Genomic DNA, 16311 nt, shown 5'->3' on the forward strand with positions numbered 1-16311 from the left:
CCCATTTCCTTAGGCTGTGTAATCCCCAAATCAGATTGGGGGGATTGCAAGAGGTGAGGTGACCTTGTACCGGGCTCCGGGAATGCCACCCAGACCCGCCGCCCGCCCTCCCGTTCCCAGGGACACGTTTAGACAGATAATGCTAATTGTACTTGACATGTCCTCCTAAGGAGGGCTGGGTCCTCTGCCAGCTTTCGCTGCCTTGGCTGAGCGGCCTGGGTGGAGGGTACCCACCGGGGCAGAGCCCACCCTGCTGGACGCAGGGCTCTGAGAGGCATCGGGCAGCTGGGGGGGACTGCTCCGTGGGCCTCTGATGCCTACCTGATCCAGAGGGTGAGAACCTGGGGCTCTGCAGAGAGCTGGGCAGCCAGCGATAGGGGGCGGTAGAGAGGAAGGGGGCGCCTTGATGAGACGGGAGACAGGGCAGAGGTCGGGACAGCGGAGAAAAGAAGTCAGGGAAGAGCAAGAGCGCTGGATGATGAGGAGGCCACGCGGGGCTGGACAGGGGGGCGAGGGATGGAGACCGCGGGCCTCCGCTGAGAGGCGCCGGGCAGGCTTGGCTGTCAGAGCTGGCATCCCAGCCAGCCAGCCCAGGGACCCAGCGGGGCAGCATCGCCGGCCGGTCCAGCCCACACTTGCCTGCCTGAGATCTCTCAAGGCGCCCTGGCCAGCCTCCCTTGAACCCCCAAAGCCCCCCAACTCCACAACTCCAGTATCTCCCTTCCACCACCTTTCCCCCCCCGCCCATCCTCCCTGGCAACTGTGCATTTATTAATTCATGAGGCACTAATTAGTTCTTTGTTTAATTTTGTGTTAAACAGACTGACCGGAATGATAACGACTTGCAGTGCGGTGTTGCCATCCCCAACCACCCCTGTTTTCCGACAACAAGGGAGCGCGGGAGACCGGAGCGCTGAACCCAAATCCCTCAGCAGTTGCACTTCATTAAGTCAAAATGTGACAAGAAGCTTAGAGAGCAACTTGCAGATCTGATCACACAGAACAATCAGGGAGGAAACTTTCCAGGAGTGGGCTGGGGGTGGAAGAGGGGTGGGGAGGGGCAGCGATGCCAACTGCATGGGGACCAGGACGCAGATGGGGGTCCTGTCCCTCCCCTGCCTCTGGAGTGGGCGGCCTGGCTGCCGGAAGCAGGGAGGCTGTCTCTGGGTGGGATCTGGGACACTTGGGTGGACTCTGGAACCCCCCTCCCCAGCGGGGGTCCCGAGAAGTTCAACTTTATCTCTCTTTGCTGGCCCGGGCATCTTCTGTCTCTCTTCCTCTCACTGCTTCTGATGCTTGGTTCTGGCCTGTCTGAGCGAGTGACTGGGCACACCCAGCGCCTGGCAGAGCATCAGAAAGCTGCTGCAGTGAAGGACGGATTCTGCAAAGCCAGGAGGAGAGGTAGGGAGCATGAAAACATACACAGAGGAGACCAGAAGCCCCAGTATTTAGGACGGCTGACATTAAGGGCATCCCTACTCTCTGCCAGCAATCCGCCCGCCCATCCGCGCATTCGTCCAATGTGCTTTATCCTAAGGACTCTGCCCAGAAGACGGAGGACCAAGAGGTTGAGTTCTATGCAGAGGCACCTGGAAAATCAGAACGACAACCAGGCCTGTTGGCTTCCAGGCTCCAGTGGCTGTAGGCAGGCAGCTGGGCTAGCAGGCCTTGCTAGCTGCTCCCTCCTGTCCACGTGAAAAAGCAAGATCTTGGCCCAGACATGTCAAGCTGCCGACCCCATAGGTCCAGGCTCCAGGGAGACTGAGCCGGACCCTGCCCTCCTCCTACCGTGACCCAAAGCTCAGAAGAGGTGGACAATGTCTTGTATGAAAGAGAACCCGGAAAGGGGTGTGAGGACGAGAATAAGAACAAAAGCACATGGGGAACGTCGGTGGACAAACGTGCGCCTGATTGTGTGAAGATGCTGCTGCCTTCTTCCCATTGGCCACTGCGCCAGCCCAGGTGGGGCCTGGCCCCCGCTGAGCGCCGGCCTGACCCACCCACAGGCCAGGCAGAGGTGCCGTTGGAGTCTCTCACCTGAGCCTGGCGGCCCTGGGCTGGCTTCTGCTCATTTGCTGTCAGGCTGCCTAAGCAAACCAATTAAACCTAATCATTAATTATAAAAGAGAGCAAGAAGAGTAAAGAGAGGGGAGAGGGTGAAACAGCGAGGCTTGGGAAGGAGCGGCCGGAAAGCAGGATGGAGGTCGAAGCCGAGGGCCTAGAGGGAGCTCGAAGGCGGCCTGGGAGCTGGAAGGGACCAGAAGCCCCAGAGGTGATGGAACAGAAGGAGGGTGGAAAGGAGCCCGAGCTGGTGGTGGTGACAGGGTTGCCATGGGCAAGGGGGGGAGCAGGAGAGGGAAGGATGAAGAAGCTGCTGCCACCCGCGTACCAGGACCGAGGAGGCCTCACCCGCCTGCATCCCCTCTGGCTGGAGCCACCGACCATCCGGGGCTTGGCTTCTGAGCATCTCTCAGCCCCAGCTCCCTGGCTTCATATTTATGAGGGTCAGCTCCCTGTCCCCAGCGCCCCTACCTGCTCCCCAACCCTCCCAGGCCACGGAGGAGGCTCAGGGCAGCTGTCGGGCGCCCATTTCTCCCCCCCTTCCCCCCCCCCGCCCAGTGCTGGCTCCTGCCCCTCTCCCCCCACCTCCCCCGCGATGGCCGGGCCCTTTCACAGGCCGTGTCAGCCCGGCAGCTTGGAAAGGGGGCAGCACAGACAACAAGGGGCGATGTCATGGAAACCAGCACTTTCCCCGAGAAATATTCTGTTTGGCCTCCTTCCTGCATTGAGGAGCTGTCAGGAGCCTGAGTGAGAGCCACACTACCCCGGGACCAGGCGTGACAAAACCTATTTTCTGCCTCAAATTTGATTGATTAAAAAACTTTTTAGGAAAACCATGTTAAAAGAGTGAAAAGAGAGAGAGACTGGGGGCGGGGGGGGGGAATGGAGAGAGAGAGAAGGAGAGAGAGAGAAAGGAGAGGGAAAGAAAGAAAGAGAAAGAGAAAGAACGAAGCCGGGAGCAGGGCCACAGGCAGGGGCCGGGCAGTGGCCCGGCGATGACGCGGGGGCAGACGTGTCAGCGGGGCGGCCGCCACATAACCAGGCAAAACAGAAAGGTCAAAGGAAGCCCGAGACTTTTACACAGTGCTTAGTGGGACAATGAGGGGCCCCGGGGCCCCGCACCATCCAGCAGGTGCCAGATCTGGACGAGGCGGCAGCCAGGGCGGTTGCCTGTCCCGTTTGGGGAAAGGAGCCCAACACCCTAGGCTGGGGCAGGTGGGGGTCAGCGCCAGCCTCTGGATTGGCTCGGGGGGCAGGGGGGTTTTCCAACACGGTCTGGGCTGGAATTTGGCCAGAATCCTGAAAAACCTGTACAGGGTCAGGAGGAAGCATCTAGCAGGTAGGGAGCAAGAAAGGGATTCTCCCACCTTGTTCTCCAAAGTCCCAGCTCAGGGAGGACCTGCCTCCTGCAGTCTCCAGCCAGCTGACCGGCCCATCCTGCAGGGACCAAGCCTTCGCTGGTCCAGCACCTCTGCCTTGCCCTCTCTGTCTCACACCTCCCCGGCCCAGGCCCTAGTTCCTGGGCTGGGTGCTTCTCTCTGCAGTGCTCCAGCCTGCGGTGCCCTCTCTTTTCCCATCTCAGAAACTGAGACAGGCCCCACCAGGGGCTTGGATGGTGATGGGAGGCCTCTCTCAGTGTTGGAGGAGAAAGGCCGCCTGCCCAGCCCTCCTGAGACCCTGCAAGTGAGAAGAAGCCTCTCCATTTCCCAGAGGCCCTGCCTGACCACTGGAGGTGGAGGTGGCTCAGATCTTACTGGTGGGACCCATCCTCTCCCCAGGAAGACAGGTCCAGGGGGGTGGCTGGGTGTGCTCGCCTCCACCTAAGGGCCTGGAAGGTCAAGCAGAGGAGGACACCTCTCTGGGGTGTTGGGTGGGGTGCTCAGCAGCACCCAACGTGGCCTTTGCCTGTTCAGGGCTCACCGAGGATGAGGCAGGGCCTCCTTGGACAGACGGCACATTCCACAGATGCACAGAAAGACAACACCTGCTCTGGGCCTTGCCTGGCCCGCATCCAGGCGATCGGCTTAGACCTCTCCTTAGCCCTGCTCCCCAGCGATTGCCAGGTATTCACTGAGCATGTACTGTGCTGGGTCCGAGAGAAAGAGCAGTCAGTGAGACTCTGGTCCAAATCCCGCCTCTGCCACTTAGCACCATCGTGTCTGCTGGGGCAGCTGCCTAACCTCTCTTGGCCTCAGCTTCTTGGCACTTCCTTCAGTTACTATTTCTTGAGCACCTACTATATGCCGGGCACTGTCCACAACCTGGAGAGCACTCCAACCAAAGACAGTCCACCTGGTGCTACCGCAACTGTGGCGGTTGTGAAGACCTGCTGAAATAACGTGCAGCACCGTGGTCTGGTACTTAGTAAATGTTTGACAAATATGACCTGTTATTAGCTGTCAGGGGCCCTGCCTTTAAGAAGCCAGGGAGAGGGCCAGCAAATCCCGCCACTCCTGGGGATATACCCCAAAGAACGGACAGCAGGAACGCAAACAAAAAGGTGTACGTGAATGTTCATAGCAGCTCCATTCACAAGAGCCAAAAGGGGAACACAACCCAGACGTCCATCAATAGATGAATGGATAACCAACACACCGTGGCCCACACCATGGAATATTATTCAGCCATGAACAGGGACGGGTTCTCACAACACGCTGCCATAGGGAAGAACCTTGAAAACCTCATCCTAAGTGAAAGAAGGCAGACACAAAGACATATGACATGATTTCCTGCATGTGAAATACTCAGAATAGGCAAATCCACAGAGATAGAACACAGATGAGCGGTTGTCGGCTGCAGGGGGAAGGGGAAACAGGGAGTGGCTTCTAATGGGTATAGAGTTTCTGCTTGGGATGATGAAAAAGTTCTTGGAGTTCCCGTCATGGCACAGCGGAAACAAATCTGACTAGGAACCATGAGGTTGCGGGTTTGATCCCTGGCCTTACTCAGTGGGTTAAGGATCTGGCGTTGCTGTGAGCTGTGATATAGGCCGGAAGCTATAGCTCGGATTGGACCCTTAGCCTGGGAACCTCTGTAGGCCGCAGGGGTGGACCTAAAAATCTAAAAAAAAAAAAAAAAGTTCTGGAACTAGATATTGGTGATGGTTACACAACACTGTGAATGTAGTTAATGCCACTGACGTGAATAGTTTAAAAAGGGTTACGGTGGGAGTTCCCGTTGTGGCTCAGTGGTTAACAAATCTAACTAGGAACCATGAGGTTGCGGGTTCGATCCCTGGCCTTGCTCAGTGGGTTAAGGATCCGGCATTGCCCTGAGCTGTGATATAGGTTGCAGATGTGGCTCGGATCCCACGTTGCTGTGGCTGTGGTGTAGGCCGGTAGCTGCGGCTTGGATTGGACCCCTAGCCTGGGAACCTCCATATGCCGTGGGTGCGGCCCCAGAAAAGACCAAAAAAAAAAACAAAAACAAAAACAAAAACGATAAAAATGGTTACAGTGGTGAACTTCACGTTCTGTGCCTTTTACTGCAATAAAGTCAAATAATAATGCTGTAGGGGAGGAGGAGAAGGGGCTGCATCAGGGAGAGGAGGCTCCTTCCCCGCAGCAGCTGGGCACGGGTGCGAGATGAGCCGGGGGGGGGGGGTGGTGGAAGGGGAATCATCCTAATTTCAGGCAGGTGCTCTCCCCCTCCCGTCCCCAGGAACTGTGTGCACCACTGCCCGAGGTGTCCAAGGGCCTTGCAGAATGCGCTCTGTGACGGCTGGAGGAAAAGACTATACCAGAAGGCTAGGGTGGCTCTGGGGACAAGGCCTTGCCTTAGGACACGTCACTTGGAGCCTACGACGGTCTCCACAGGGCTGCCATCCTCCCCGCCGGTGTCCTCGCATGAGTGGCTCCCACGTGCAAGGCCCATGCCATCCTCTCTGCAAGGCTCCCCAGATAACTTCTGCTGCTGCCCAGCGTCTTGGAGCTGCCCTCTGGGTGGAAAAAGGGGGTCTCGGGCAAAGACTTCCCCATCCTCAGGGCTCCAGGGCTCCCCAAGGATGGGGAGCCCCACCTTGCAGGGAAAGACCAGGAGACCCAGGGGGCCAGGGCCTGGGGACAGTCCCCCGAGCCCTCAGCCCGCCCCCCTGACTGCTCCCGAAAGCGTGTGCACACAGAAACCCCTGCCTTGGCCCGGGAAACTGTCAGGAGATCAACAAACAAAAGCTGCTTCTTGACAGGGAGTCATTTATATTTTAGCTTCGTTCCATTATCCTAACGAATCCTTCATCAGCAGATGCAATATTAACAGCAGAAAATCAGCTCATTACATCCGGGGGGATTTCATCAAGACGGCAATCATGTATGCAGCTCCCCAAGCCTTCAAGAGGCCAGTGTGGCTGTTATTTATTTATTTTGTTACTTATTTATTTAATTTTTGGGGTTCTTTCCACATAATTGCACCGCATCTCAGATCTTTAATAAATAATTCGTAGGTCCTGAACTGCAGACAGCTTTGCTCTCTGCCATGAGAGGCTGCATTAGCCAAAATATTTACCAATATTTGAAAGTCATTAGAATCAGGAGGGAAGTGGGGAGGGGGTATATACGCTGTTCTTCTAGAAACAGCCTGCTCTGGGGCTACGGTGCTGGGCCCTCACTCCGGTCCCCCAAACCCGTCTCTGGAGGTATGGGGAAGAATCTGGACGAGATGCTCCTGTGAGGCAGGCCCACGTTGCTTTCCTGGGCTCACTGAGCAGGGCAGGGGTTCCTGGGAGCTCCTAGGACGCGGCCAGTTAGGGATGCCTGCAGGCTTCTCCTTCGTGGCTGCAGGGGGCCGGCTGCTGGAAAGGACCCCCTTGGTGCAGGGGCAGAAATCTTCCACAGGCCTGAGCTGCAGCGCTCTGATGGGCTGGCACTCTTGGGGTGCGCCCAGTGTCGGGGTGCTCGGCGAGGGAAATCTTCACGGTGCCCCCAGCTCTGCTGCGGCTGAGCGTGCACTCTGATCCACTCCTTTCACCTTGCCAAAGTCAGGGTTCCCATTCCCAAGGAAAGGCAAGGTTACTGGGCCCAGACGGCAGACCTGTCCCATTCTACAGATGTGGAAACTGAGGTTCAACCAAACTGAAGCTTTCTTCCCAAGGCAGCACAGCCAGGAAAAGGCAGAGAACCAGGATTTCGACTCAGAAGTGGCTCGGTGGGGCCTCCCTTCCATCCACTAGGCGGGCGCTTTCCAACAACACAGCCTGGCCCCCCAGACTCCTGGCTCTGACCCACAGGCTGGAGTGGCCACTGGGGCCGACGGGCACCCCCTGCCAGCGCCACTGGGCTGGCCATGCTTTCACAGGTTTTTCCCAGCGGGGGCTGGATTTCTGCCCAGCCAGGAATGTGCTCCCAGGATGTCAATTCTAATCTCCCCGGCGCTCCGACAGAATTAAGCTCCAGTTTGTCCGACCACATCCCAAAGTTTCAGAAATCCAGAGCAGACTCTCTAATCAGGCTGCAGGACAAAGGTCTGGCCTGACCCTGTCACTTCCACTTACTCCTCCTGTCTGTCTCCGGCCGAGGCCTTTCTGCAGCTTCCTCCACCCTCTGCCCTTCCCTGGCCGGCTAGGCCCCCACCTCCCCTCCAGGCTGCCCTGTTTCTCCGCCCAGCACTTCCCCCTCCAAGCAGCTGAGTTAATCCTGTTGCTCCACTATCTAAAGCCGAGGAATTCCTCTGCGACTGACCTGCTGCTCTTGCCCAGCCCGCTGGCCTCACCTGGGCCGGGGGCTGGGGGCTGGATGGGGGGCACGGCCTCTAGGGAGCGCACAGCTCCAGGGAGGGTGCTCCGCGAGCGGTTATCCTCAGACTCTGCTGACCTTGCCTTTGGTCATTCTGACTCCGGGCTCCCCTAACTGCCCCTGAAGCAACCTTTGGCCTTGCCCAGCCTCCATCCTGTTTGAAGGGCCAGCTGGCGGGCTCTGGAAAGGCTGGGCTTCTCGGCCATGTCTGGGGACACTCATGTTGACAGAGACCGTCCCCCCCACTTCCTCAACCAGCCCTGCGAGGCACCAAGAGGAACAGGGGGTGGAGGACAGAAGAAGCAGCCTTGAACTCGGGACGGGCAGGGCCTGCGGTGGGAGCCCTGAGCCCAGCTCTGCCAGACCGCGGAGCCCGGGAGCTGGCCAGCTGGCCAGGGAGAAGCATCCTCATATAACCAGAGGACAGCCCCCAGGGGGCTGGGGTAGCAGAAGTATCTCCCTCTCCACCACTCACTACAACCAACACCCGCTTCCCGTCTACACGGCTCTTGGGTGGACCCAGCGCGCTACTGCCTGCCTCGGTTTCCAGAGGAAATCACATACAAGCCGCCGAAGAGGCACAACCTCACGGGACAGAGAGGGGCGTGGGTGGGGACCACGAGCATACACCTGGTTTGCTCGCATCAAGATTTACAGGGAACAGTGTGGACGGCCAAGGGGAAGAGCAAAGGCTGCTGCCACGAGCCTGTGTGCCCACCAGATGGGTGGCTCAGGGGATGGGGTGCCCCCAGAGAAAGCAGGGCAGGAAGGCACATACAGGGTGCAGAGAGAAGGCTCTGGGAGGGAAACAGAAGTGACAACGTCATTCTGCTCATTTGTTGACCCTCCAGAGGCACGAGAAATCTGGAGTGGCCCAGGTGCGGAATGGGGGCCCTCCCTCCCCCCGGAGCCGCCCAACTGGCAGGGAGCACAGAAAGCCCTGGAATGTCACAGGTAGGCAGGGCCATGCCCCAGCGCCTCGGCTTCCTCTGTGACCTGGGTGGAGCCCTCACCCGGGGCTTGGAGTCCCGTCCCACACAGGCTGTCTCACGCCCTCCCCTGCCGGCTTCCTTGGCCACGGCCACAGCCACGGCGTGCAGAGTGGGGATCCCCTTTCTCAGAGGGGCCACCAGGGCCAGCTCCTGACTCCCCGACAGTCCCTTGGGCATCTCTCCTGCCCGAGGAGGATCCCCTAGAGACTTGGGGGATCTGGACTGATGGAGGGACAGGAGTAGGATTTAAAAGTGGCTGAGGAGGAGGGCCCGTCCCTGTGACCAGCACTTTCTCTGCAAGATTGAAAATAATTATTGTGTTTATAACTTAATAACAGAAAAATCTACCAAGGCCGCCGGTGGAGAAGGGAAGAACGCCTGCCTGGCAGCCCTTCCAAGTTCTGCTGCACCCACCCCATGCCCACCCCGACCCGCCACGATCCCCCCCAAAACTCCCAACACTGCTTTTCTGCCTGTCCTTCTGCCTCGTCTTTCCTCTCTGGCTGTGCTGGGGGTTGGTGAGATGTTGGGTTTTTTTTCTTTTTTGCAATTTATCAGCAGATTGTGTGGAGCTGAGTGGTGTGAGCCTCACCCTGCTAAATAAAGCTTTGGTATTTCTGATAAAGCCATCAAATTCCTTATCACACTGACACAAAGTGCATTTAAAGAGACAGACACCCTGTCCCTTCCCTTCCCACCAGCCCCTCCCCCGCCCCTCTACTTAGTTCAGATTTCCAGCTGCTCAGGCTCTTCTGGATCAGACACCACAGACGGCTTCTGAGGAGGGGGGTAGGGAGCCCCGGGGCGGGCCGCTCTCTCCAGCTCCCACCCAGCCGGCTCAGAGCCGCCGGCACCCTGACCAGGGACTCGGGTCCAGAGGGTGTGGCATGTACTTCCTGTCCCAACGCTGGAGCCAGAGGGAGCAATCAAGAGTCACGCCCTGCAACTGGGGGATGCCCGCGCAAACAGAACCGTCCTGCATCGGGCGACGCCCGGCAGCTGGAGGAGACTCCCGGGAGGCTGCTCAGCCGCCCCGGATGCAGCTGGTGGCCTCAGCCACCGCGATACCAAAGCAGGGGGCAAGGTCGGGGCCGAGAGGGGGCCACTGATGCCCACGCAACACTGAGCCGACCAACGCTCCCATCAGGCTCGACCACGGGTCCGGCAAAGCCCTGACTCCTCCCACGGCCCCGTGAGGTGGGCGGAACGATCACCCCATTCGACAGATGAAGAAATCGAGGTCGGCCCAAGGCCACGGGGCTAGTGGCAGGCCCGGCTGCGGCTGCAGCCCAGGCTGGCCAACAGCCCTGCTGAGTGAAGGACACTCTGCCCCTCTCCAATGTGCTCACAAGGGGAGCTCACACCCACCTCCCCCACTTACGATCCCACAAAGACAGGCCTTCCTGTGTCCCGGTGCCCCCGCCCGCCCCCCAGGCCCAGCTCGTCAGCCCAGGCCCTGTGCCCACACACAGCCTGTTGGTTGAGGAATCAAATTTATTATTTTTAATTATTTTGATTTATCAAAGCAGCAGCTACAATCATATTAAACCAACTTGGCTTCTTGGCATTTAACAGATACAGCTGCCGCAGGACTCCCCCAGACTCCATAAAACACCCGGCCTGTCCATTTGCTCCCCGAGGAGGGCACCTGAGGCCCCTTCTGCAAGGACCCCAAATCCGGGGGGCCACTAGGTCTCCCCGCCTGCCTGCCGGAAGCACATGCAGCCAGAGGGCCAGAGAACAGGAAGGAGCAAGCCGGGGCCCAGCTGCTAGGTGCTTCGGGAAACATCACCTGCGTCCCTCGCCCAGGAGACCCTACCAGAATCAGGACCCACTGGCGGGGTGACACACCCCCTCTGCTGGCATTCGCGGGGGTCCCCGTCCATCCTAGGCCTGCAACTGGGCTCTCAGTTGAGTCGGAGGACGCCTCAGACCCTGCCCACAGGAGGAATGGCTGCCCCCCCTTGTGTAAGGTGAGAAACTGAGGTGCAGAGAAGGGAGCAGATCCGCCCCAGGTGCACAGCTCAGAAAAACAGCCAGGCAGGAATCCAAACTGATTCACTTTGAATGAAGAGCTCTCATTCTTTCCATCATACCTCACCGCCTTCCCCGAGATCCGGGAGCAGTGTTCTTGCCCAAGTGCTGTGGCTACTGGAAGACATGATGGAAGAGAAAGGACCCTGAAGTTCAAGGCGATGCCCTTGTGGGGCGGCAGCACCGAACCAACAGGTTTCCAAGGGATGCCCAGGCCCATGGCCGGGCATGAGGAGGGAGGGGCCTGCCTGAAGGGCGCGGGATGGGGGGCGGGGCACAGGTGAGCAGATGCACAGCTCGGCCAGAGGGGCCGGGCCACGCTGCAGGGTCCAGCCCGATCCCTAGGCCTCCAGGAGCCTATCACACGATGAGGCAGGAACCAGCAGGGTGCGAGAGTCGGGGACTTGGCCACTTCAGAGTTCAAGGCACCAAGAGCATGGGTGATTCTGCAGGCCTAGAAGGGCACCTCCAGGGTTCAAAGGCCCAGAGAACATGCTGGAGTCAGCTCCCCGCCCCTCAGGAAAGGGCAACTCTTGTGAACACAGGTGGGGCTTCTTGGTGGGGCGAGAGGAGGCAGCGGGGCAGAGTCTCAACACACGTCCTCTGATTTCACACACAAGAATGACAGTTGGCTGCCATCAGAGCAGGGGCCAGGGGAGGTCCCTGGTGGCCTAGCAGTTGGGGATCTGGTGTTGTCATGGCTCAGCTTGGGTCACTACTGTGGGCAGGTTCAACCCCGGGCTCAGGAACCTTCACATGATGCAGCAAAAACAAATAAACAAAAAACCCCCCAAAAACAAACAAAACAAAACAAAAAAAAAGCCCTCCCCAAACCCAGAAGCCAGATTCCTGCTGGTCCTCACTGCCTGCAGAGCCCACAGTCTGGTATAAAGAACTTGGCTCTCTGGCTGCAACCCGGCTGGGCACTGACGGGCATGTGATCTGGCCTCTCTGAGGTTGAGTTTCCTTATCTATCTAATGTGCCCAGTGACCCATCTCAGAGGGTCGTGGTGAGGGCTCAGGGACACAACGCCTGCAAAGCTCTCAGCAAAGTGTCTACACATTTTCTCTGTGCAAAAAGCAGTGGCAGTCGTCGTCGTCATCGCCATCGTCACCTAAACACCCCACTCACCAGGGCACAGCACCAGGGAGCTGGGGAAGGCAGAGGGACCGGGGAAGCGCAGAAATATCAAGAAGAGGACTTGCCCGGCACGCTGGCTAAAGCAGCCGATGAGGACCGAGCGTTTAAGACGCGAGAGGAAACCAGGATGACCGGAGGAGCAGTAACATCCGCCCATCAAAACTACACGTTCGCTCAGCTCTCCGTGGGGCTCATGTCCTAATATGGGCCCCAGTGGCTTTCTGGGTTATTTCGAGTGTGTGTGATAACGACTCCAGGCTTTGCTTCTGCTGCCCCCAGAAAACTTTCCATCTGGGGACAGGATGACAGCTGGCAAAGAATGAGAAGGGCACAGGGAAGTCCAAGGTCAGACACTGTGCAGAAAGTGGACACAGATGGGTGCCCCGATGGGAAAGGAAGAGCAGGAGGCTGGAGGAGTGGGCGGACCCCGGGGTCAAGGTGAGGGACGAGGGACAGAGAGCTGGGGAAGAAGCCCAGGTGGGCCCTGGACCACTCCCCGGAGGACAGCGGTGGGGGCTGCCGCCAACCTCCTTACCCACATTGCCCGTGGGGACCCCTTTGGCACAAAGTGGGTCAACCGTGTGACACCTGGGGGCCCCTGGCTCCAGGATTTAGTTACATATAAATGATCTTCGGCCCAAGCTTGGCCCATCGACTGCGGGCTGCACGGGGTTAACTCCAGACAGAGGGGCTGCCTGGCTTAGCTTTCACTCTACCTCAATTTCTACTGCTCCCATCACCTACCTCCCCCACCCCCTGATCTTAGGAAAAAAAACCCATCAAAATAACTATTTTATGTCTCCAAATATGCAGATCATTTTCTTTAATGAAAGATGCTTGACGTCTCCGATCCAATTAATATGCAAATGCAGGAGAGGATTTATTTGTGACATTCTGTCTGGGTGAGAGAAAACAAAAAAGGCCTGTTAACCAAAACACTAATTGCTGTGACTGATTGTCACATATCATCATTTTCATAGGATCTCCTCCATTCCCAGCTCTCAGGGAGCCTGAAACCAGGACTCATCCACAAGGCATCAAGGAGAAACAGGGCGACCAGCTACCTGTAGGCGTGGCCCCTCCCACCAGAACTGTGTCAGGGGCCAATGAGGGTGGAGGCTCCAGCTGGCTCTGGTCCCACGGGGTGGGTCCCTGTCCTTCTACAGAAGTTGCCGGTCCATGTCCCTTCCTGCAACTTAGGTGCTGATGTGCAGACTAGAAGAGGGAGGCCTGACCGCCACTAGATCTGCTGGGCCAGGGGAGGCCTCAGCCTGAACACTTTCCTGCCTTGCTCCAGGCCGACTGCTTTGTTTGCCACCTGCTCCTACCTGCTAGGAGGTGGAGGCCGGCCAGTGTCCCCAGGGAAGGAGAAAAAGCCTCGTAGGGCCCTGCCAGTGACCACCCCCCAGTCTCTTTCCTTGTTTCTCTTGCTGTATGTTTGACCTTGAGGTCTTCTCAGCACCTGTTGAGAGAAGCTGCCTGGGGGAACTTAGGGTGGTGTGGCATCCTCTCCTTAAGATGACATGGAGCATCCATGGACATGTTTGAAGATGACCAGGGACCTGCTGCAGCCGGGCAGACACCTGTATGTCACCCCTACTTCGCCAGACCTCACTGAGGTTGGTGGGTCAGTTGGCACAGCCTCATGTCCCCGGAGCAGCTCAGACCCTCAGTAGGACCACGGGGCCTCCTTTAGGGAGCGCGGGGAGGGGCGTGAGTATTGACAGCATCCCTGGTCCCCAAGGCCAGGTGAGACGGGAAACGCCGTGTTTTGGTCATGATAGCAAGTAAAGGACAAGACGGTTCTGGCTGCCACACGGTTCTGAATTCCAGGCCAAGGGGCAGAAGAAGATTTGCTAACGCAGCCTTCTTTCCCACACAGGGGCCGGCAAACAGGGGAGACTGGAGGACACAGACTCGGGGTGCCGGCAGCTGGGGAAGCTGGCTTCTTGCGTTGACCTTTCAAGCACAGACATTCTGAGCAACTCAAAGACGGCTTCTCCACCTTCCTGTCTCCCCCACAGAACTCCCCAGAGTTTCCAAAGGCTTTGAAAACGAGGGGGCTGGGGAGCCAGGGTGGCAAGGCCAGGGAGCCCTGAGTGTGCCTGAGCCCCCATTTGTGGGTCTGGGCCCATCAGTGAGGGCTCTGCATCTTTCAGGACAAGTCGCTGAAGGTCAGCGAAGCAACAGCGACCCAGTGGACACCAATGCTCGTTTGCCCTGGGGTCAGAAGTGGCAGCCAGCAGGGCCTCGGTGGTGGTGGGAAGGTGGCCATGTCCCATTGACTCCCCTCTCAGATGTCCTGCCCTGGCCCCGCTGCCTCCCCCTGGCAGCTCCGCCATGGCCTCCAGGAAGGGCTGGCGCCAGGGCAGCTCGGGGCAGACACTCTCCCCCCAAGGGGCCTGCCCCCGCACCCCAGGAACAGGCTCAACAGGATGCCATGCGGGGGAGCTTGGAAGCCTTCCGGGAAGAGGGCAGCCCTGGCACTAGGCCCGCCGGGAAGGAGGTGAGCTGGGTCTGCCACTCTGGCTGCCGCTCACCTGACTCGCGCCCACGGCGGCTGAGCACCAATGGGGTGTGCGTGGGTGTAGACAGCAGGCGAGCATCATGGCGCCAGGAGCCAAAGGGGGAAGGGTGGGTGGCTGGGGAGTGGCAGCAGGTTGGCTGGTCAGCTGACCGGCGCGCTGGCTGTAAGCGCGAGGGGTGCAGGTCCCATGCTGGGGATGGGGAAGAGGAGCCCTTGTGGCCTAGAAGCACCCACTTTCCCCGGCCTTGCCCGCCAACGCTAGCCCATGAGTCGGGGACAAGGCTCCATCCTGCTTAACTCTGTCCACCTGCAGGTGCTCACGGGCACACGCTACGGGCACTGGTGTTCGGGAGAAGTATGGTCTCCCTGTGCCTTGATTTTGAGGCCCTTTAAAACCAACCCATCTGTGCATTAAACCTCCCATAAAACAAAGGAATACGTGGCTGAGGCTCGGAGCATCTATTAAAGCCAGATCCCTACACCCTCCTCCCATCCGCCTCCCCTCCCGCTGGTACCCAGCCCGGGAGCAGCACGTGGCCACCGGGGCGATGGATGGCGTGATGAGCTAGGTCTGCTTGGGTGAAAGCAGCTTCCCAGCACTGGGCAGAGAGGCCCTGTGCTTTGCAGGTGCCCCTGTCATGACTCAGAGGGAAGGTCCAGACCCCAGGGCCCCCCCTGAGTCTCCCTTGGCCCTGTCTTCCCCGTGGCGTGGCTCCTCCAGGACCCGCTGCCTCCCTGTCCCATCGATACATTTCCACCTGCTTTCCTCCTGCATCCCGGCTGCTGTCACAGTCGGCTCTGCTCTGGCCATCTCAGCTGGCACGGCCTCAGCTTCACGAACACCCCGACCCCAAAGCCCTCCTTCCCCCGGACCCTGGGGTTCTTCTTAAGTCCCGACCACGTCAGGGACCGGGTCCACCCCACAGTCACACCAACCTAGCCTCTGCCCGAGGCTCAGTTCACTCCAGTTCTGGGTGGACACACATCTAGCATCTGTTTCCCAAATCCAGGACCCGGACGCGCTTTCTCGGTGGGGTTTTCTGTGGGGAGGTTGAAGAGGTCCCCCCATCCTTGCAGAAAGGGGGGTGTGAGGTGAACACCATGCCGGCTTTAAAAATACCCCGGGTTAGAGCAGAGGCCACGTGGTCAGAACCGGACTATAAATAAGCCACACATCGTTTCCCAGCGCCATGGCCCCCTCCCCAGCACCCAGAACCTTTCTGAAGAAATCAAAGTGAACACGACTGTTACCAAGTCACTACTAAAATATTTACCAGCCTGGCGAAGTGCCGAAGGTGCTTGGCACCGAGTGTTTGCTTATTTACAAGGCTGTTTTAAAGGGCAGAAAGCAAAATAAGGTAACCTGAGCTATGAAACCAAGGGGGCCAGGTGGTACCTACCAGCTGTCAGCTGTCCCAGGCACGCAGGGAGCTGGAAGCACACTGGTGGAGATGCCCCCCACCCCCAAATGGCTCGGAAAAGCGAACAGACCAGCCTTGGAGCTCCCGAATAACCCAACCAGCCCGGGCGGGGGCTTGGCGGCGGGGGGAGCAGAGGGAGCGCCAGAAATGAGAGGTGCTTCTGTCCCAGCCCACACCACGAGGCCGGCACAGGCCCCCAGGCTGCCCTGACTTGGGATCCTCACTCCGGGGGCACCCCAGGCACACTGCCCTTTCCAGGGGTGGGGGCCTCCAAGGGGCGGAGAGGGCGGGCAGAGGGGAAACCAGGCAGTGTCCCCCCCCCAACCCTGGAGGAGGACCTTGGGGAGACACGCTGGGCCCGAGGAGGAGACCGCACTTAAGCGTCTTCTTCCTCTTCTTCCTCTTTCTT

At 58.7% G+C, this 16311-nt stretch overlaps 1 protein-coding gene across 4 annotated transcripts in view; it reads right to left on the reverse strand.

Annotated features, from left to right (window-relative positions):
• CASZ1 (castor zinc finger 1) overlaps positions 1-16311 on the reverse strand; it is a 153167-nt gene that overhangs the window by 70496 nt on the left and 66360 nt on the right. The gene's annotated exons all lie outside the window — the stretch shown is intronic.

Source organism: Sus scrofa, chromosome 6, assembly GCF_000003025.6.
Source record: "Sus scrofa isolate TJ Tabasco breed Duroc chromosome 6, Sscrofa11.1, whole genome shotgun sequence".
Lineage (NCBI taxonomy): Eukaryota > Metazoa > Chordata > Mammalia > Artiodactyla > Suidae > Sus > Sus scrofa.